We start from the raw sequence: 23,170 nt of genomic DNA on the forward strand, positions 1-23,170 counted from the left end.
TGAGCATTTCAGGTGACCAAACTACGTGAATAAGCAGATTTCTATACACCATGCCTGGGTTTCATGAAAACACAAAAGTTCTTCCCAGGAGGACAGTGTCATAAGGGGCCAACCCGTCTGATGTCCTAAGCACTCTCTTGCCTCTGATAAATACAGAAGGGCCACCTGAGGCCATGTTTAGATGAACAAATTCTGGAGTGGCATCCAGAGGAGCTAATTCCACTCATCATGATTTCTTCTGATCTCAAACATATTAAAATGGGCAATCTCTCCCTCCAGGCCCCACCTAGCAACTCTCCAAATGCAACTTCTGCTATCTCCACTTGCCCCTCTCTGCTGCTACCCATAATGACTTGCTCCCTATCGCCGTGTAGCCTAACTTTTTTTTTTTAATCTGGAGCCAGGAACCTGAGAACATCCTGATTCTTAGCCATTTTCCCAAAGCCCTTGTAAAACACTGGACATTGTAAGTGTGCAGGACACAAGCAGACAAGGAACAAACAGTTCCTGAACCAAAATAGGGAGCCTGGAAAGTCAGACCTTCTCTGGTGTCTTAGCTCAGGCAGAGACTTAATATGCTGCCATCTTATGACTGTCATCCACACTCGAGGGAACTTCATGTAGCTTAGACCTCTGGTTGAAACCATAGGCGCTTCCTCAATATTGGCTTGCTGTCGGTGACATTAAAAGGGGCTGATAGACTGCTCTGACCCGGAGGTTACACTGAAGCTATGCTCCGCTAACCGAAAGCTACGCACAGGGAGGCATGTGTGCAGAGTCATCCTCAGGACCAAGGCATGACAGGACTGAGCAAGCACACAGTAAGGATTCTCTGGGTAGTGGCTCATGCACTACACGTTGTCCCCAGCAAGTTCTTGGGTGAAATGAAATGCCATGAAGAGAAGAAGTGCTGTGGTACCGGGAAGCATTCGCCAGACTCAGTAGCAAGTGCCCATCCAAAGTAGCCATTTGCTTTCTCACCCAGTTCTTCAGGGTATCAAATTCCCTTTGCACACCCAACTACAACCATATTGTCTACAAACTCGGGGCTCTCTACTTCTCTTCCTCCTGCTTTCCCTTGCTTGTGCCAACATAGTTTTTCTTGTTTGCAATGCTGTTGAAAGGTTTGCTAAAGCTGGCCAGCCTTTTCTGATCTGAGGCATTCCTCTGACTCCTACACGGTGTGAGCAGAGGAGAAGGGAAATGTGTAAAAGAGCTTTTTAAAATATCCAAGAAATGTCTGGCATAGTGGCTCACACCTGTAATCCTAGCACTGGAGGTAAAGGGGAATTCAAGGCCATCTGGGGATACATAGCAAGACTCAGTCTCAAAAGAAGAAACAGAGAAGAAAAGGCCAATAATATCTGTAAGTCCCGCGAGAGCCGAGATGCTAAGAAGGTGCAGCCAGGTGGTCTCAGTTTGCTGTACTGTGTCATAAGCATAATTCAGAATCAATTATCTTTTAATAACTTGTACATTTGTCACGTTGCTCTGCTGCATGGCAAGATCTTGGATGTAATTTGTTATATTAAGGACAAACACAACGGAAAGCTGAGACAGCAGGTGGAAGACACGAACAGGGTATGAGACTGTGTGGTGGCTAAGGATGGATAAAATGCAGGCAGCACTTGGGGATGAGACAGGACTCTTGGGTGTTAAAGTACGATTTTTTTCCCTAGGATAAAATGATAGGATTTTTCAAAACTGAAAGATAAAAGGTGGGGGCTAGACTGGAATGCTTAGGAACGTCCCAGAAGATGCATCACAGGACGGTGTGTGGACGCTGCAACTTAAGTTGTAGAACGGTTAAAGTTTGCTAAATCTGTCTAATTCTTATAAATCATAATCTGTGTATAATAAAGAAATTCCCACAGATTATCTATCTTCTTTTGGTAACATTTAAAAGAATTTAAAAACAATATAATTTTAATTGTATCAAAATAGTTGGTTTTTGTTTTGTTTTGTTTTGTTTTTGCTGCTTGCCAGGTTTTTTAAATACTTGAGAAACTGAGTCATAGAAAAATCAAAATAATTTTAAAATATGTTTATTTACTAATTAATTAACCTTATTCTTTGGAAATTATTTTTATTTATTTTTGTCCATTTTATTTTTTATTTTTCTATGCATTTTTCACTTTATTCTACTTTTTATTATTTAAAACAATTTTTAAATTTAAACATATTTTGATAATATTCTTCCACTCCCCCCCCAGTCCTACCACATCCTTTCCACTCCCTACCCACCCAACTTTACACTGTTTCTCAAAAAAAAAAAAAAAAAGTAAAAGTCCAATGCAACTACAAAAACTCCCCAAACCAAGAAAACAAAATAAAGGAAAAAGGAAAAGAAACCCACCAAACTCAAACCAAATACAAGCATACAAAACACCCCCCTAGACATGTGGAATTTATTTTAGCTTGGTAAATTAACTGCTCCTTGGTCATGAGGCCTGTCCTGGAGTGGTTGGCATACCCAGTGTCACTCCATTGGAGAAAATGGACTTTTCCCTCTCTCAGCATGTATAAATGGCAATTCAGTCACTAACCTTTACCCCAATGGCTAGATTTACATCTCTCTCTTTTTTTTTAAAGTTTATTTTATAAGTCTGATGTAATTATCATCTTGGAAACTTACTGTGGAATACACTCACCCTTTCCAGCTCTTCCTGAACTCTAGCTGGCTGGTTCAACTCAGCTGTCCTGCCTCAAAACTCCTCTCTAAGCTCACTGATTCAAACTGGCTTCTCTTGGTTTCTGACTGAATAGCTCTGCTTGGTCTCATCTTAATTTTGGCAATCTGCTATACTCATCTGACTTCCTTCTCATTCTCTGGCTCATTCTGTCTTCACCTGTATCTAGATTGTTCTCTCCGAAACCTGTCACTGTAAACTGTCCTGGTAAAGCTGCCTCTGAACTCCACAGACTGAACTGCCACCAATTGAGCTGCCATGATCTCAGCTAACTCCCCACTGATTCTCAACTGACTAACTGCTGGACTCCGTGGCACTGAACTGATTGAACCAAACTGCCAGAACTACTGAAATGAACTCAGCTCTTCCCTCCCTCTTCACTGCTCTCTTAAGCTGCTTCTCTTTCCTGTCTGTCCCTTGAGAATTGAGCGCATCCATCTCTGACTCATTCTGTCAGATCTGCTTCATCACTTTGTCTGTCCCTCAATTAGACATCGCTTCCAAACATGGCTGCTTCCTTCTACAAGCTAACTTTACCTTCATTGTTTGGGATTAATGGTGTTTACTAAGGGTGCGTTTGTGTTCCAGACAGATGGATTAAAGGTGTGTCATTCCAGCTGGATCACACAGACCTAGAAGATCTTTCGATGTGATCCCTTGCCATAGCAGCCTTGTTGCTGAATGAAATATCCTCTACTATTTTTCTTTTCTTTCTCTTTTCTCTCCCCAAGGTGTGTCATTCCAGCTGGATCACACAGACCTAGAAGATCTTTCGATGTGATCCCTTGCCATAGCAGCCTTGTTGCTGAATGAAATATCCTCTACTATTTTTCTTTTCTTTCTCTTTTCTCTCCCCTTTCCTTTTCTTTTCTTTCTTTCTTTTTTAAATACAAAAAAATAAAATGCAATAAGAAAAAACAAAAACCATCACATTGACGTTGAACAAGACAAACCAACAGTAGGAAAGGACCCCAAGGGAAGGCACAAGAATCATAGACCCATTTGTTCACATACTCAGGAATCCCATAAAATCACTAAACTGGAAGCCATAATACACACACAGATGACCTGGTCTTGTTTTCTGGTGTCCTCCTTCTTTTCTGGCTATCACACTCATTTCATCTTCTTTTCTATTGGGTTTCTGAGCTCTGAGGGGGAGGATTTGATGGAGACATCCAAGGCACTAATCTATGAGCATAGCAGAACATCATTTAGAATCATTTTATCAATACATTTTTAAATTTTTAGGCGTGTATTGTTCGGTTTTATCCAAGGTCCCTTGGCTATCTAGTCTCGGGTTCTTGGTCACCCAAGTAGTCAAAATCAATTATTGGTTGGTTACTCCCACAAGTTTTATCCTGCCATTCTCCTATTATGCCTTACAGGCAGGACACCATTGTAGACAAGAAGTTTGTGGTGGGTTTGATGTTTACATTTTTCTTTTGAGAGTATTCAGACTATGTCCTGTACCAACAATGTGCTAGCATGTAGAGATGAGGTTCTAAGTCAGCTCCAGCTGGACATCTCCATCTTTAATGTGTTGTGTAGGTGTTGTCTTCAGCAACGGGGCCTTGCTGTTGGTTTGTGGAAAGCAACCTACAGTCTTGGCAACAAACTTGGTTGTCTGGAGTTCCTGTGGGTTTCCTTTGGCCAATAATTCAATTAGATGTAACTCATTTCTGGTACTGGAGCTTTGTTTGGTGATAAGACATGGGTAATTGGAACTCTATCTCCCCCATTATTTAGTGATTTAATTTAGATCAAACTCTATATATATATTAGGGAGTTTCTATTGTATTAAGTTTCCATACTGCCCCTCAAATGCCCCTAATTTTAGCTGCCTCTCCCTATATCTCCTCCCCTCCTCTCCCCACTTAGTCTTCCCATTCCAAACCACCCCACACTCACCCACATTCATAACTATATACTCTATTTCCCTTTCCTAACAATATCTTTCTGTTCCCTTTAGTCCCTTACTCTATACCTACCTGTGGATTATAGCTTCGTTATCATCAACTTCACAGCTAATATCTACATATAGGTATGTAGATGCCTATGAATATGCCATATTCATCTTTCTGGGTCTGAGATACCTACCTTCAGATGATTTTTTTTTCCAGTTCCACCTATTTGGTGGAGAACTGGGAGTCTTACAAGTGTGCACGCAAGTGCATACACACATGCAACTCAAGGAGAGGAAAAAGGAAAACACAGTTGATATTTAAATTGATATTATCAATCATTGTCATTATGCATCTTGTTTTAAAAGTAAAGGGAGCAGAGAAGAGAGTAAGAGGGATGGGTCTAATAATTCCATCCTCCAGAAATACAACAGTTAATTCTATATATAATAGTTTGTAAAGTTTTTGTTTATTTTGTTATATACACATACATGTGCACACACACATATGTACACACATGAGTACACAAATACACAAAAGCACATGTGCACACACACAGGTACACACACAGACAAGTATGCACATGTGTTTTCTAATTTTACAGAACTGCTTTTTATACTCTACTTACTGTTCACACCCAGCCTGCTTCCCTCCTAGATATGGAATGGATGCTGCTCTGAGTCAGTACAGAGAGAACCACACTGCCTTCTTAATGGCTTCACAGTCTATAAACCCTGACAATGTTTCCTTTCCTCATTCTGTTTCTATTTCAAATAGAATTGGCATATCCAGAAAAAACACAGCCATATAAAAGTTATGACAATGAACATTCTTTTCATGTTTCTGAGTTTAATGGGAGCTTTGACACTATGCCCAAGGCTAGCTGTGGATTATAAATGTAAATTTTATAATACTGTCAGCATGTCCATCTGTGGACATTTGACTGAGATGTTTTATATCAGGAACGGGAGTTACTTCTCAACAAGTATTTTGTGCCATCGATCAAGATAGTCATTTGCATTGTGTTGTTGTTGTTGTTGTTGATGATGATGTTGTTGTTGTTGTTGTTCTTCTTCTTCTTCTTCTTCTTCTTCTTTTTCTTCTTCTTCTTCTCTTTCTTGCTGATAACCAGTTAAAATAAGTTAACTGATTCCCTATATCAATGAATTAATGCAGTCCTAGAATAAGCCTTAGCTCGCCATGGTAATTTTTCTGCTAATATAATACTCAATTCTATTTGCTGTGATAATTATAAATACCCAAATCACAAATAAAATAGCTGGGATACACGTAACCATTTTATGTGCTCTTTGGACTTGCACTATACTTAATGTTATTTCTAAATGATAATTGGAAATATTGTACTCTACGTTCATGCTTAGAAGCTGCCTGCAGGTTCAAATATTTTAAGGGAAATAATTCTTTGACAAATTTCTCAATTTTCACCTCTTTATTATATTTCAGATTTTCTCCTTCTTAAGGTCTTTTTTATCCTCTTTGGTCATTTGTGCTTTTTGCCATTTGGAAGTAAAATAGCCATTAGGCCCTGAGGCCCTCTAGGTTTCTGATGGAGTCAGCATGTTTCCTCCACATGGCAATTTGATCTAATAGTGCTCCTTATTCCTGTGAATCAATCTATCAAGAGAAGAGGTTCATACCGGCTTCTATTTATGGCATTTCAGGCCATGATCTGTCAGCCCAGTTCTTTGAACAAGGCACCATCCCTTCATAGTGAGGTAGTGTAATGGAGCAAACCTGGTCACCTTACCACCTAAAAGCAAAATGAGAAATTGGGAGTGGTCACAATCCCACTAATACTTTCAAAGAAATGTCCCCAGTATGTGCAAACCTCCCACCAGCACCTCTTTTTTTTAAATTTCCAAATCCAATTATAATGCCACATTGGGAACTAAGTTTTAATCATATGGATCTTTGATGCATAGACCAAACTATAGAGCACTCTGTGCCTCCCACAGACCTGGGGACTCATGGCAATAAATGATAAGGTTTATAACCAAGAGGGCTAACAAATCTGCTGCATAAACTCAGCCATCGCTGCCTGGTTCCAAACCCACTTACTGATTCACTGTGCTGCCTTTTCAGAGCCTGCCCAGCATAGACTTCCACAGAGAAGGAGCTCAGCCTCCATTCAAATGCAATTCATAAAATCAAACTCTAAATAAGTCCAGAGTTATTACATTGATGTCATTTCTGGATTCTCATGATAAATCATAGTAAAACTAATTTAAGTTGTAAAACATGAGTAAACATTAATAATTAGTTATGCAAACGGGGAAGTAGCAGGCTAAAGGGCTGAGTCTTAGCATCCTATAAGGAAACCACGTGCTCAGTCCTGGCTCATTAATTACCAGTGTGGGGCTTTTATTTTCTTATCTTTAAAAGCAGTTGAAGGGCTCACACGGTGTGACATGCACATACATGCTTTAGGACTAAGAAGTGATGGCAGCAGAGGCTGGGGAGATAGCTCAGGCAGCAAGCTTATGTAATTACAAGGACCTGCGCTCAGATTCCCAGCACACGGAAAATGTAGGCATCATAACACATACCTGCAGAAACAGCACTGGCAGGTCGGCGGACACAGGGAGAGTCTCCAGAGCTAGCAGGCCACCCAGTAAGAGATTATGACTCAAAATCTTAAGGCAGAAATAAATTTAGGAATAACATCTGAGCCCAATCTCTGGCCTCCACACATACACATACCACATACATGTGCATCAAAGTTCTCTCTCTCTCTCTCTCTCTCTCTCTCTCTCTCTCTCTCTCTCTCTCTCTCTCTCTCTCTCTCTCCCTCTCCCTCTCCCTCTCCCTCTCCCTCTCCCTCTCTCTCCCTCCCTCCCTCCCTCCATGTATGTGTATCAAAGTACACAAATACATACACATATGCATATACATCAAATCACACACACACACACACACACACACACACACACACACACACACACACACCACAAATGAATTTCAAAAAGACGAGAAAGAGGGAAGAGAAGGAGGAGGAGGAAGCGACAGTGGTGGTTGTGGTTAGAGTGGCGCTAGGAGCTACCAAAACCTCACAAGGGGAACTTCTCTAAGATAACACACCCCAAAGTTTCTGTTTCCTTGATGGAGATTCTGGCCTTGGGTATCAAGCAATCAGTATCAATGAAAGGGCCCAAAGAATAGCTTAACATATCCTGAATTGCATGACATAAGAGAGCCTAAGATCTCTAAAGAACCCCACCCGCCACATCAGCATCTGTGGCTGATTTAGTCTCATGTGTAACTCAAGCTAAAGGGACACTGGGTTTTATAGACCTCTCTCTTCGGCATGCTAGAGATTTGCATGTTTATAGTTCTGTCTTCTTTTCAGCAGGGAAAATTTTGCCAGCCAAGAGGCAGGCTGCATTTATTTTATTTTTTTTATTTTTTGCAGCTATCATATTGCTGATGTTGCTAAACACTGTCATTTCCTTTAATGACATAACTCTAAGAACGTCAATTCTAAAATGGCAAAATGCTGTTTTCCCTGACATGAACTGTGGCCGCTGTACAGCAATGGGAGCGTCAGAGGAAAACATCAAACATCATCAACTTGCTAAAAACATCCCTCAAACATGCAGGTGATGGTTCTGTTGACTAGACTCGCTCATTAAACACATATAAGACCCACTTAAAATTCAACAGCTATTTTTCCTCATTCTTAGCTTTGCATATGAAAAAAATATTTCCTCACAAATCAAACCAATATCCACCCACTATCTGATATGCTGGAAATTAATTATACAGCAAAGATTTTTTGCTGTGCCAGGGTTTTCTATGATCCTGAGATATAAGTTTTCTTTATAGCCATATAAAAAACAAGCTGATGGGTTCAGCTTTATTTTTCCAATATCTTTAAGGGGAGGGGCCAAAAAATATCTTTTCTTTAATAAAAATAACTAGTCTCTGAGGGCTAAGACTGAGCTCTGAATCCCAAGTATGAGAAGGGGTGCATCATTGGGGAACCCCTGAGGCTGGCTGTCTTTAAAAGGCAGGGAGGAGAGAAGAAGGAAGAGAAGAGGAAGGGCTGGGGAAGAAAGAAAATGAACACAGTTTTAAGCTCCAAAAGAGTTGAAATGGGAGTCTAGCCAATCAGAGGGCACTTCAGGGTAAACACCGCCCACCACGTTCCTACCTCCTTTGCTGCTCTTGAGTGATGGGAGATATTCTCCCTCTTCCCTTCCCACAGAAGTGACCCAGTGCTAGAGATATTCCTAGATGCTAAGAGACAGAGGTCCTGTTCTGGCTGGTTTTATGTCAGCTTGACACAAGCTATAATTATCTGAAAGGAGGTTCAGAACCTCAGTTGGAAAAAAAATGGGTCCAGAAGATGGAACTTAAGCAGACAAGCCTGTAGAGCCTTTTCTTAATTAGTGGATGGATGAGAGAAAGCACAACCCATTGTGGGAGGGCCACTCTTGGGCTAGTGGCCAGGGTTCTGTAAAAAACCAGACTGAACAAGACAAGACAAGCAAGTGAGTACGCAGCACCCCTCCATGGCCTCTGCATCAGCTCCTGCCTCCAGTTTCTGCCCTGACTTCCGTCATTGATGGAGCATCATGCTGAAGAATAAGCAAGCAAGCAAACAAACAAACAAGAGCTTTACAAGTTGCTTTTAGTCACGGTGTTTTATTGCATCAATAGTAACCCTAACTAAAACCTAGATGCCCTTTGTCCCTGTAACATGTCATGAGTCTCACGGAAGGTCCACTAGATATAAAAGGAACTGAAGCCAACTGTCTCAGCCTTTTTGTATGAACCACTCAAAAGTTAGATGACAAAAAATAACATAGCCTTTATATAGATGGATCAAATTGTGTTTATATATTTAAGAATGTATGCATATGTGCATGTGAATATATATACATAAGAATTAATTTGTAAATGAAGGCATAAATTTCACAGAGAGAGAGAGAGAGAGAGAGAGAGAGAGAGAGAGAGAGAGAGAGAGAGTGCAATGACAGTGCATGGGAAGGGTTGGAGGGAGGAAAGTAAATGGAAAAGGGGATGTAATTCTATTTTAATTTCAAGAGTTCACACACACACACACACACACACACACACACACACACACAGCCCCTCTGGTCAGGAAACTTGTAGTTGAGTCTTAACAACAGCCCAAATGCATCTGATGCTTACAGTGAAATCCTATTACCTTCCTGCTGGCCACGAGCAGTTGAACAGAACATCTACTTTGTCAAGGTCATTTCATCACAAGGACCATCCACCCCACCCCACAGGCTGAATGCATGGCTGCTAGCTCTTTACCAAGCACAGCTTTATCTCGCTCTGCTCTGTTTCACTCATAAGATTTATCAAGCTAGTCAATCGCAGAATTGTAAAATCAATACCCAGCCTCCACTTCCTAGACATGCACAAGACTGTTCGTCCAGTCTCAACTGCCAGACCTTCCTGAAACGTGCCTGCTGAGCAAGGCCACTACTCCATATGGTATTTTCTTACTTGCCACAAATAATAAGCTAGCCAGCACGTCCCCATGGCCTAGAGCCTATGGTTTCCAGTCACTCTGATACATTCTCACTTGGGACTGCCTGAGGCTCTGTGCTCTCATCGCTAATAAGAGAACGAACAAAACAGGTAAGTCCTAAGTTGGTTGGGACATTAGATAAGATGTGTTGATAGCTGCGGATTCCTATTAGCATTCTTGATGCCGCCTAAGTACATTTTTATTATCCTGATGCCATGAAGCTAATCCTTGCTTTATCAAGACCTCTTTTTAATCTTTTGTTTTATTTTTAATTATGCTTGTGTGGGTGTGGCTACATGCAAATGAGCACAGGGGCTCATAGAAGCCAGAGGTGTCCATCTCCCTGGAGTCAGGGTTGGGAAGGTCTGGACATGGGTGCTGGGAACTAACCTGGGGTCCTCTGGAAGAACATCGAACATTCTTTTATTTTTATTTTATATGCGTGGGCGTTTTGCTTGCCTGTTTTGTATGCCTGGGTAACATATGTGTGCCTGGTGCCCATGAAGGCCAGAAGAGGATATTGGATCCCTTGGAACTGGAGTTACTGATGATTGTGAGCTGCCATGAGGGTGCTGGGAATCGAACCTCTGTAAAAGCAGTCAGTGCTTTTAACCCCTGAGCCATCTCTGCAGCCTCACCAAGCCTTCTTTGAAGAGAGAGTCTCAAAGGGCTATCTCTGTTCTGTCTAGACCTCATGATTGCATGTTTGCTTTGTTAAAATAAATAAATAAAATAAGAACACCTCTTTTCTATTTATTGAGTGAGTTTTTCTTGGGGAAAAGCAAACAAGCACTTCCCCTTCATAGGGCACCAATGCCAGAATCGAGGGCTATTCCATCACAATCTAACTTGGGAAACCAATGAATTTACTAGGGTTATTTATAGAGTCTGGGTGAGGATTAGTTACAGAAGTATAGATGACCCTGTATCAGCCTCGTCACCAAAAGGTGCTACCCTGCAATTGCATAGAAAGCTCCCTGCTGGCTCGTGGGTAGCTATTCCACATGCTGCATAACCCATCACCTCTCACAAACACAAGAACACAAGTAGGTCAGGCAGAATCACATCCTGCAGCAGGTGGCGCAGGAGGAGATGACTGGGATCCTCCTTCAACAAGAGAATGTCAACAGGCCCATACTGAGGGTCACTCAAGGGTAGACGCCGCTTTTGATGAAGACAGCAGAGCTGTCACGCTTTAAGAACAGTGTTCTGCAACACCGTACCATGCAGACTTCTCAGCTGAAAATGTCCAAAATTCTCAAGGAGTGAAAAGCTTCACTTGTGGTTTAAAATGCCCCATACACTATCTTGTTTTAGTTCTGTCTTTATATACTTTGCTTCAAACAAAATGGCTCATGCCTTGAAGGAACTTATTACATCAGGACTCGCTAACTCCCACACTTGCTGGCACAGAGAACATGATCAATAAAATACGTACTGAAGGACAGATTGAAACAAAAGGCCACTAGGTCATAATGCACCCCTGGGAATATACGAAGCCCTGAGGACAACTGGAGGAAAGCAAGCCAGGATCCTGGTCTAAGGCTACTCTTGCTGTTTCTTTCCTTGTGCGGTCCCTGTCTTTGCAAAATAAAAATAAAAAAATCAGTGTTTAGGGGCTTACCACACTCTGCTTTTATGGAAATCTCTTTCAAAGAGAACTTTCAAAGCTTTCTCTTTTAAACATTTTTTTAATCCTTCTTTACTTCTCTATTACCAGACATCTTTTCTCATCACCTAACAAGAAGTTCTATGAGCAGTGAGGGATCTTGCTTTTAATATACAACTTTTAGAGGTGGCTTTAAATCAGATATGGATATTTAATTTATTATAGAGAGCAACCCTTTGATGGCCTGAGATTGCTAGAGATTTTCAGTAATTCTTGGAATGTAGGGTACAAGGTTTCCTTTTCTCACTAGCAAATAATTAATTTTCTTTGGAAATAACTCAACTTTGATTGCTAAGGAACTAATTACTTTCCTTAAAACTGATGAGCAATGGACCCTATTCCCCTGGCTGACTCAGGGTCACTCTTGGGACCTGAGGGATGGTCTTGTCACTGCTGTGACCAAGTTCACATCATGAGGTATGCCTCCCCAGAGAGAGGGAGAGAGAGAGAGAGAGAGAGAGAGAGAGAGAGAGAGAGAGAGAGAGAGAGAGAGAGAGAAAAGAAGAAGAAGAAGAAGAAGAAGAAGAAGAAGAAGAAGAAGAAGAAGAAGAAAAGAGAAGAGAAGATACAGAGACAGACACAGAGACAGAGACAGAGACAGAGACAGAGACAGAGACAGAGACAGAGACAGAGACAGAGAGACCCCATTGTGTACTGCAGGCTCCACTCCTGAACTATCTATCACACAGATTATTTGTATTTTTCCCTCATTCAGCCTCAAGGTTGAGGCTGTTAGGGTAGTACCATGCCGTGGCACGTCCTAGGGATGCTGTTGACATGAACACATTCAGCTCCCATCTACACACATGAGATTGTCTCAATGTAGGATTGTAAGTGAAAACAATCAAGATGCAGCATATATAGCATCCTCTCAGGCATGTAAGCTCACAACATAAGTCCCTGTATGTGACTATGAATGTTTGTGTGTCATTGTTGACACAAGAGATGTGTAAGTGGGTATGTAATAAAGCACGCTGCTTACCTCCTATGGCAAGAGGCCTGGAAGGGGCCTACAGAGAAGGGCAGAAGCTATTTTCATTTTTTGTATATTTTTGCACATTTTCTGCTTCTTAGAATAAAACATATATTTTCTTTCTTTCTTTCTTTTTAATATTTCTTTGTTTGATTTTGAGACCAGGGTCTCACTATTTAACTTGGATGGCCTGGAACTCTATATAGACCAAGCTGGCTTCTCTGACTCATAAAGATTTGCCTGCCTGTCTCCTGAGTGCCAAGATTAAGGGCACACATGACCATACTCAGTCTTAAAGCATAGGTTCCTTATAATAGTGGACTAAAACCAAAAATAAGAGAAGTCCAAGGAGCTTTTGTAACTCTGGAGGTCACACCTGCCATGCCCCAAAAACTTTCTGAAAGAATCCAGGGAAAACCATGTATAATGTGAGAAAAGAGCCCTGGGATGGAAGCAAGAACATCTTACTATAAGAAAATGCTGGACTACACAGATAATATTATAGGATGACCCAGAAGGGACAAGACAAATCTGTCCACTCTCTCCATACCTATTCAACATAGTACATGAAGCCCTAGCTAGTGCAATAAGACAATTAAAGATCAAGGGAATACAAATTAGAAGGGAAAAAGTCAAAATATCACTATTCGTGGATAATATGATGGTATACATAAGTGATGGACAAAATTCTATCAGAAAACTCCTATAGATGATAAATACCTTCATCAAAGTGACTGAATACAAAATTAACAGAAAAAATCAGTAGTCCTCGTATAGAGGGCTGAGGAAAAAAATAGTGAAACAACATTTTTCACAATAGTCACAAATAATATAAAATAGCTTGCAAGTGAAAGACTTGTATGAAAAGAACTCTTAAGTCTCTGAGAAAGAAATTGAAGAAGAAACCAAAAGATCTCCCATACCCATGGATTGGTAGGATTAACATAGTAAAGATGGCCATTTTACCAAAAGCAGTCTACAGATTCAATGCAATTCCAATCAAAATCACAAGACAATTGTTTACAGACATTGAAAGAGCACATCTCAACTTCATATGGAAGATAAAAAATGCTGAGTATCTAAAACAATCCTGTACAATAAAAGAACTTCTGGAGGCATCACTATCCTTGATTTCAGGTTCTACTATAAAGCAATAGTAATGAAAGGGAATGGTATCAGCATAAAAACAGACACATTTATCACTTAAAGACCCATAAATAAACCCACACATCTACAGACACTTGATTTTTGACAAACAAGCCAAAACCATACAATGAGAAAAAAGAAGCATCATCAACAAACAGTGCTGTTCTAACTGGACATCTGCATGTAGAAGAATGCAAATAGATCCATATTTATCATCTTGCACAAAACTCAAACCCAAGTGGATGAAACACCTCATCATAAAACCAGAAACACTAAACCTGTTAGAAGAGAAAATGGGGAAGAGCTTTGAACTCATTGGCATAGTAGACAACTTCCTGAATAGAAGTAGACAACTTCCTGAATAGAGCTCAGGCTCTAAGATGAACAATTAATAAATGGGACCTCATGAAACTGAAAAGCTTTTGTAAGGCAAAGGGCACTGTCAATATAATAAAATGGCAGCCTACAAATTGGGAAAATATCTAAATAAAAACATTTCACCAGCACTACATCCGGCAGAGGACTAATATCCAAAATACATAAAGAACTCAAGAAATTAAACACAACAAACCAAATAATGCAATTTTAAAATGTGCTACAGAGCTAAACAGAATTCTCAACACAGGAATATCAAATGGCTGAGAAGCACTTAAAGAAATGATCAATGTCCTTAGTCATCAGGGAAATGCAAATCAAAATGACTCTGAAATTACATCTAACACCTACCAGAATGGCTCAGCTCAAAATTCAAGTGACAGCACATGCCAATGAGGATCAGGCGAACAGGGAGCACTCCTCCGTTGCTGGTGGACTGCAAACTTGCACAACCACTTTGGAAATCATCTGGAGCTGTCTCAGAAAGTTGAGCTACCTCAAGATCCAGCTATGTCACTCCTGGGCATATACTCAAAAGATGCTCCACCACACGACAAGGACACTTGCTAAACTATGTTCATAGCAGCTTTATCTATAATAGCCAGAATCTGGAAACAACCTAGGTGTCCCTCAAATGAAGAATGGATAAGAAAACTATGGTACATTTATACAATGGACTCCTACTCAGCTATTGAAAACAAGGAAATTTGCAGGCAAGTGGATGGAACTAGAAACGATCATCCTGAGTGAAGTAACCCAGACCCAGAAAGACACACACAGTATGTACTCACTATATTTGCCATGTAGTACAGGATAACCATACTATAATTCACAGACCCAAGGAGGGCCCAAGGGAGGATGCTTGAATCTCACTCAGAAGAGAAAAAAGAACACGCAGCAGAAGTGGATAATGAGAGCTAACAGGGTAAGTGAGGAAGTGGGGAAGGAAAGGGGGTGGGGATCAAATATGGAGATAGCTTGGGTGGGAGGTCAGAGGACATTGCTGAGACAAGCTGAAGACCGACAACAGGGTAGCCCCTCTGAGAGGCTTCACCCAGCCAGCAGCAGATCGAAACAGATGCTGAGACTCACAGCCAAAAATTAGGATGGACACAGGGTGCCTTGCGGGAAAGTGTGGGGAAGGATAGAAGGCTCCAGATGGGACAAGAACTCCACAAGAAGACCAACAGAGTCAACTAAGCAGGGCCCATCAGGACATACAAAGACTAAAGCACAGTCAAGGACCATTAGGTAGACCTAGGCCCTGTCTACACTTATGTAGCTGATGGGCAGCTTAGCCTTCATGTGGGTGCCCTAGTAAGGGGAGCAGGGGATGTGTCTGACATGGAATTTGTTACCTGCTTTTCAATCACTTCCGTCTGGTAGGGCTGCCTGGCCTGATCTCTGTGGAGGAGGATGTACTCAGGCCTGATGTGACTTGATATGCCAAGACGGGTTGGTGACAAAAATGGGGCTCCCATTTTCTGAAGAGTAGGGGAAGGGGACTCAGGGGAAGAGAGCGTGGGACCGGGAGGGAGGAGGAGGGTTATGATCAGGATGTAAAGTAAATATAAATAAATAAGTAAGTAAGTAAATACTACAAAGCCAGGCCCAAGCCATTCTATATATTGAAAGACAAATGTCTACATCTTGGTAACTATCTTTTCAGTCTCCAGAGTGTTTGCATTTGAGGAAAACCACAGCTTTATTTGCCATTGTGACCACTCTCATTTATCTACACAAACAGAAATAAAGACGGTATGGATCATTAATGCTATGTATAATTGGAAAATACTCCTGCTTCAAACACCTTCTGTCACAGTTCCCTGCCCAGCCCTGCCCTCTGCCCACCTCATTTCTTTCCAGCTTTGATGGATTTACAAAGTGAATTCCCATTGTTGGGGATGCTCTAATGGTCCGTAGAAATACATAATTTAAAACATTTATGGGCTTCCAGAGGAGCAAACTGGAATTAGCTTTACTTTGAGCCTAGGGAAATGCTTGATTCTCATCTCTCCTGACATGATGGATAAATCCTGGTTGTAGAGGAAGAGTCTGCACAACATAAGTTTACCAGCATCCCTGCTACAACCCAGGAGACCAGTGAAGCATGCTTCCCTTTCCTTCACTCAACATCACCTGTGTCAATTGGAAATCCCTCCAATAACTGCTGAGTTTCTGTTGAGGGTCAAAGTCACCCCGGATTGAGAAGCAATGGGTTAGTACATAGAGCTGCTGTGCTAGCCAGGCCTTGTGCTGACCCAAACCACAACACTGTACAACACTGTGCTAGCCAGGCCTTGTGCTGACCCAAACCACAACACTGTGTACAACACTGTGCTAGCCAGGCCTTGTGCTAACCTAAACCACAACACTGTGTACAACGCTGTGCTAGCCAGGCCTTGTGCTAACCCAGACCACAACACTGTGTACAACGCTGTGCTAGCCAGGCCTTGTGCTAACCCAGACCACAACACTGTGTACAACGCTGTGCTAGCCAGGCACTGTGCTGGCCCAAACCACAACACTAAGAACAGCACAGTGCATGGGTGTCACCTAGGGAAAACTCAAATCATGTTTGTGAAATGATTCCCACATCACTTTACTCACAGACTGCCTATTCATGGGATCCTCTTTGGAGAGTTAGTCCCGATACGGCTCCAAGAGAGCCACTTCCTCTGTGATACCTATTATACAAGAAAAAAGTAGTCCCTTAAATTAACCCAGCACATCTTCCCTTCGGGGGAAAACCCACGTATCTTTATAGGCCCAGCTCTATGGATTCTCTTTGCCAGAGTTCATAGCTGTCAGACATCTACCATCCTGAAACTCTTCGTGTTAGATTGGCCTCCTGCTCAACACAGAACATGCTTCTGTGATTGATGAAGCTTGAAATAAGGCAGAATCCATTCACCTCTGATAATGGGATGTTTTCCTTTTACTCTGATACCTGTGGGTGATAGAGATGAAGGACACTAAGCTTTTAAAAAGTGATGCTTGGAAGTTTTAATTCAGGGTTAGGGCTAGAGAGATGGCTCACAGGGTAAGAGCACTGACTGCTCTTCCAAAGGTCATGAGTTCAATTCCCAGCAACCATATGTTGGCTCACAACCATCTATAACGAAATCTGTATACATAATAAATAAATAAATCCTAAAAAAGATTAAAATAAAAGAAAGTTTTAATTCACAGATAACCATCAAAGAACCACCAAAGAAAGGATAAAAGGAAAAAAGGAAAGAGAGAGAGAGAGAGAGAAGAAAATAAGGAAAGAGGATCCTTTAAAAACGCAAATGCTACAGGAGGCAGGGGAGATGGCTCAGGCACTGAAGTGTTAAGTGCCTTCCTTGTAAGCAAATGAATATGAGTTTGGATCCCTGACACACACATGAAATGTTGGTCACCAAAGCAAGTTTATTTACCTCCTCTCTGGGAAGACTAAGACAGGGGAATTCATGGAACTCATTGGTCAGCAAGCCTAGCTACACTGGTAAGCTCCAAGGTCATGGAGAAATTCCATCTCAGAAAACACGGTGGAGAGTAATAGAAACATCCAACATCAACCTGTACACATGCACAAACACACACATACACACACACACACACACACCAACACTGTCCCAGATGTAACACATAAGTAATTATTCATCATATATAGTTACACAAAACATTTTTTCTCTCTGTTGCCACATAACTGGAATCATTTTTGTTTTTTGTTTTGTCCCAGCTTATTTTTTGTTTTTTGTTTGTTTGTTTTTTAAATATATTTTATTGATTTATTCATATTACATCTCAATTGTTATCCCATTCCTTGCATCCTCCCATTCCTCCCTACCTCCTATTTTCCCCTTACTCCCTTCCCCTATGACTATGACTGAGGGGGGCCTCCTCCCCCTGTATATGCTCATAGGGTATCAAGTCTCTTCTTGGTAACCTGCTGTCCTTCCTCTGAGTGCCATCGGGCCTCCCCATTCAGGGGACTAGAATCTTTAGGGTTTTGTTTTCCTTTATTCTTCCAACAAGAGTCACAAGCCTTTGGAACATGCAATGAAGTCCCACACTGACCCCTTATAGAACTGCCTAAGAAGGCAGAATTGTAGATTAACCCAGTGGTACCCACTCAGCTGTGTAAACACCAGCAGAGCGAGTCACCTTCCTCATTACAGGATGCTTCTCCTCTGTAAGAATCACAGAACACAGCCGGTGCAATGGCTGCCTCACCAGGCCTGATCTGCACTCATAGGAGTATTCAATATCCTTGGCATTTAAGCTTTACATTTGCCAGTTCAGATGATCAGCAAATTACCGGGCATGTCACAAAACTCCAGATTTGCCTCCAAATTTACTGCATTAAATCTCTGAGCCAGAAGTCGATGGCCAAACTCTGCCAAGACAGGGTAAGCAAGTCCTCAATAGTCCCTGCCTTGCAAATATGTCTGTCAGAGATATTGGGCTAGAAGGCTGAAAAAGATGCTCCAACATTATAGAGAGGTTTGAGTGACTATTCAGGTAGCAAACTGTCTCTGTCATCTTCTCATTTGGAAAGCTACTAACCTGCACTCCTGCCATACTCAAGTAATCAAGTTTATTCCTTCTCAAGTCTCTGATGGACTTGAAGACCAGGTAGCTTAGTGTTACAGTGAAGCTTAGTTGTTTACTGGTTAAGATGTTTTTAGGTCTAGATAGATGTTTTAAGTTGATAATGACAAGATGTGATGGAGATTGATTTACATTCAGAATTCTAGAAGCACCAAGATAGGAAAAATGTTTTCTTCAAGGTTGTCAAATACAAATAGCCAGAACACTAAGAACGTAACATTTATATAATTCCTAAGTATGTCATAATTCTTCTTGTTATAGGTAGTTTATTGTATATATGTGTAATAATATAAATGTATATGTAAAAAATAAAAAATGCTTAATTAGTTTAAAAAATCAGAAAAATGCATCTCTGAGCCTGTAAATGCCTGTATTTGTAGTATTTGGCAGATTTTGTTAGTTGTTTAAAGTTTGAAACCACCACAGTAAGTTTTCAGACTCTGTACAGTGGTGGCATACAGCTTTCAATGAGGACATACGGTGGTAGATGAGTTAGTTACTGCCATGTCCCAGGAGAGCTTAGCTGAAAAACTCAAATATATTCACATTACTAAGTGTTTTAACCTGTGCAAAATATAGGAACAATATGTAGAAAGGTGTCATACATTATTTTCTAGATTAGTTCCAAGTTAAACTTTTTTCTTTCTGCTCTAGGCATTGATAAAATAATTCAAAGAAATTCAATTTGTTAACTATTGAAACAGCAAAAGCAAATTTGGCACAAAAAAAAAAAAGAGCTTTTTGTGTTTGGCAATAGGACAAAATTCTTTCCAAACTCAACATCACAGAGGTCTTCATTCAATGGAAACTGCAGATGCCCTTGCCTCTAGAATGCAGTGCAGTGATCAGCTAGCTTCTCTTATATTGAGAGAAGGAATAAGGCTCAAAACTAGAAAGCAAACGGCATGCCTAGTGGAATGGTGACTGTAGGATGCCCAGTACCATCAGCGATTATTTGAGAAAAGAGTCATTTGTCTGTGGGAACAGCTACATTTCCAGATCGGGCGGAGAACTGAGAGGGAGTCTGGAGTACTTACCCCGCAATTTGCAATTCCTCCTACTGCCCGAGTTAGCCCAGAACAGTTAAGTAAGAACTGTTTTGTTTTAAAGATTTAGACAAGCCATCGGTTGGCCACTCACTCCCACAAACTCGGAGCCACCATTGCCCGGGCTCATCTTGCAGGCAGGAGAGGTGGTGGGATTTTGTGGCTGGGTTGGTGTCCCAGTCCCACCACTAGGAGCCTAGCCTGGTTATAGAAGACGGCTGGTTCAGGCTCCGTATCCTCCGTTACTGGGAGTCCTCACTAGGGTCACATTCGTAGGTGCCAGGAAGTTTCCACTGCACTAGATTTTCGCATCACCCCCTAAATACCACCTATTCCAGTCTTCCCGCCCCGCCCCTTATTCCCTCCCTGCCCCCACTTCCCCACCTCATCCTTCCGGTTCCCATCTCCACTTGCCACCAGTCCACCCACAAGGTCTATTCTATTTCCTTCTCCAGGGAGATCCATGCACACCCCCGAGACCTTTCCCCGTCATTCATATTGAGGCCCAAGCTATGAAAGGGAGCCCATGTCCACACTGCCTGGATGGCCAGGAGCTAGAAGCTGGTTGGCTCAGAGACCTAGCGTGATATTCTACTACACTCGTAGGTTGAGGTCACGCCCAGTCGTCATCAGTGAGGCTTCCTCCAGCAGCTGATGGGAGCCGATGGAGAGGCCGTAGCAGCAACCACGAGCCTGCTCGGGTCTGCACTGGCCCTCGGCTTACATGCTGCCGTTGTTTAACTTGGGGTTTTCATGGGACTCCTTAGAAAGGAGGTGGGGTGTCTCTGACTCTTTTACCTGCTTCTGGAACCCTTTTTGTCCTATTGGCTTGCCTTCTCCAGCCTTGATCTAGTGAGGGTGTGTTGCCTCTTGTTATGCTGTGTTTGGTTGATATCATGAGAGGCCTGCTCTTTTCTGAAGGAAGCAGATCTGGGGAACAGGAAAAGGGGAAGGGCTCGGAAAAGGGGAGGAAGGGGAAGCTGCTGTTGGATGTAATGTATGAGAGAAAAAATTTTTTAAATGAGGCTGTGTGGCCTGATTTATTCTAAGATCGTCCACTACACCAGAAAGCCATCTAAACCCTTAAGTCAAATGTATCAAACTTAATTCTGTCAGTATTTATTAAAAATAACTTGGGAAATAAAATTTGAAAAATAATCCACAACAATATCTTAAAAGGTCAAATATAACTATTTTTTGAGAGGAGGGAACACTTGAAGATAGTGGTTCGGGGTACAGAGAATATAGGAGGAGTTGGGGGGAAAGAAAGAATATGATCAATATACAGCGCAAGAAAGTTAAAATTAAAAAATAACAAAAATTAAGAGGTCAAACATAATAGTAAATTAATAAGTTTATAATTCTCTACACCAGAACAACCAAGTGTTTGGTTTAAAGAAGAAATTAGACAGGATTGTAACAGCCAATATTTTTATATAATTCTTCAAAACTACATAAATAGATTTAATTCCAACATATATAAAGATTGTTATGAAAACTGGCAATTTCTTATAAAGCTTACATGAAAATGCATTGAATGTGAAAGAAGCTGAATAATAACGATGAAGAAATTTGGAAGGCTTGTGGTACCTAGTTAAACTCTTCAACTGCTTTTCCATGAATGTGCCACTACTTCAAGGCAGACAAAGGGCTGGAACAGAAGGTCCAGAAAAAGAGCACACACAAGCACAGGCACTGCTCTACAGGGGGGAAAAAAGTAGCTTTACACAGGCACAGGCATTGATCCACAGTAAAGAAAAAAAGTAGTTGCGAAGCAGTAAAGCAAAGTGTGTCTTTATAGTGAATACTGCAACAGCAACTGGGAAAAAAAAAGAAAACTATAGATTTAATCCTTATCAGTGCTACACATAAATATTAACCACAGCATAGGCCTAAATGGGGGGGGGGGGGGATGTACACAAATTCTAGACAAAATACAGGAGGAAACATTAGAGTAAAGATTTTAACTACAAAAGAACAGTTATACTTCAAACAATAGCGATTTCTTTATTCATCAGCACTGGCCCTGAAGAGAATCAAAACCAAACCATAGACTGCAGAACCACAGCCTCAATGCTGCTTTTGCTAATCTGATTTACAAAAAGACAATCAGCCCTTATTTAAAAAAAAAAAAAAAAGGTAGAAATAGATCTCAGCAAGAGACAAGAAACAGTCAATAGGGCATGTTGCTTAACATCATGGAAGGCAAGTTCCAGCCACTGTGAACACCCACAAGACAAAGGGCTTGCCACACAAACGCACAGCCTCCTTTGCCTGCAGCAGTGCTGAGCCTACAGCAATGAGGACTCCCCTCTGGATTCCATGACCTCCTAAAAGCCACAAATCCAAATGCCATCACCATGGAGATTAGTGTTGCATAGGTCAGGCCCGAATCTTATGCTTAGCTACAAAATTTGAGGCACAATCAATAGCATATAAGCCCTGTAGACCTAAGGTCACAGCAGTGCTCACCGTAGTAAAACTAGGGCTCTACTTTGAGAGGCTAAAAAAAAGAACCAATAGGAAGATAAAGGCCTCAGCTGCCCTCTCTGGGAGTCTGCACACAACCAGGCCAAATGCTTCTCCTCTTTGGATCTCAGGGCCAGGTGGGAAAGCTCTGGACGCAGAATTGAATTCATGCTAATGTTTTATTTGAGCATGTATTATGAATAAGCAATCTTCAGGAAACAATAAGGAATGTTGACTAAAACAGTCATAGAGGTTACTTCCTTGGTACAGCTAAAGCTAATCTTTAGTAAAAGTTCTGAAATACCGCTGACCTCCCACAGTAGTGAAGATGAGGACAGCGCAGCTGGGGGAGGGGCCTTTAGCGGGGTTGGCAGACTGTTGTTCAGGGTCAGAGCTCCTTCAAGATCTGTCCTAACCCTCCCCACACTGTGGATTATGCTGTCCAGTAGCTGACACGGATCTGTCCTAACCCTCCCCACACTGTGGATTATGCTGTCCAGTAGCTGACACGGATCTGTCCTAGCCCCTCCCCACACTGTGGATTAACCTATCCAGTAGCTGACACGGATCTGTCCTCGCCCCTCCCCACACTGTGGATTAACCTATCCAGTAGCTGACACGGATCTGTCCTAGCCCCTCCCCACACTGTGGATTAACCTATCCAGTAGCTGACACGGATCTGTCCTAGCCCCTCCCCACACTGTGGATTAACCTATCCAGTAGCTGACACGGATCTGTCCTAGCCCCTCCCCACACTGTGGATTAACCTATCCAGTAG

The 23,170-nt window shown here is 41.6% G+C and overlaps 1 long non-coding RNA gene across 1 annotated transcript in view; it reads right to left on the bottom strand.

Moving 5' to 3' along the window:
• Window positions 1-5,548: 5,548 nt before the first annotated feature.
• The window catches only part of LOC311590073, a 73,058-nt gene continuing 55,436 nt past the window's right edge, over window positions 5,549-23,170 (bottom strand). The window contains exons 2-4 of the long non-coding RNA XR_014776755.1: window positions 7,159-7,245; window positions 6,250-6,362; window positions 5,549-5,712 (exon numbers count right to left, since the gene is read on the bottom strand). This is a non-coding gene — a long non-coding RNA (uncharacterized lncRNA). The remainder of the gene's footprint in view (window positions 5,713-6,249; window positions 6,363-7,158; window positions 7,246-23,170) is intronic.

Source organism: Acomys minous, assembly GCF_964271855.1.
Source record: "Acomys minous genome assembly, chromosome: 2".
Lineage (NCBI taxonomy): Eukaryota > Metazoa > Chordata > Mammalia > Rodentia > Muridae > Acomys > Acomys minous.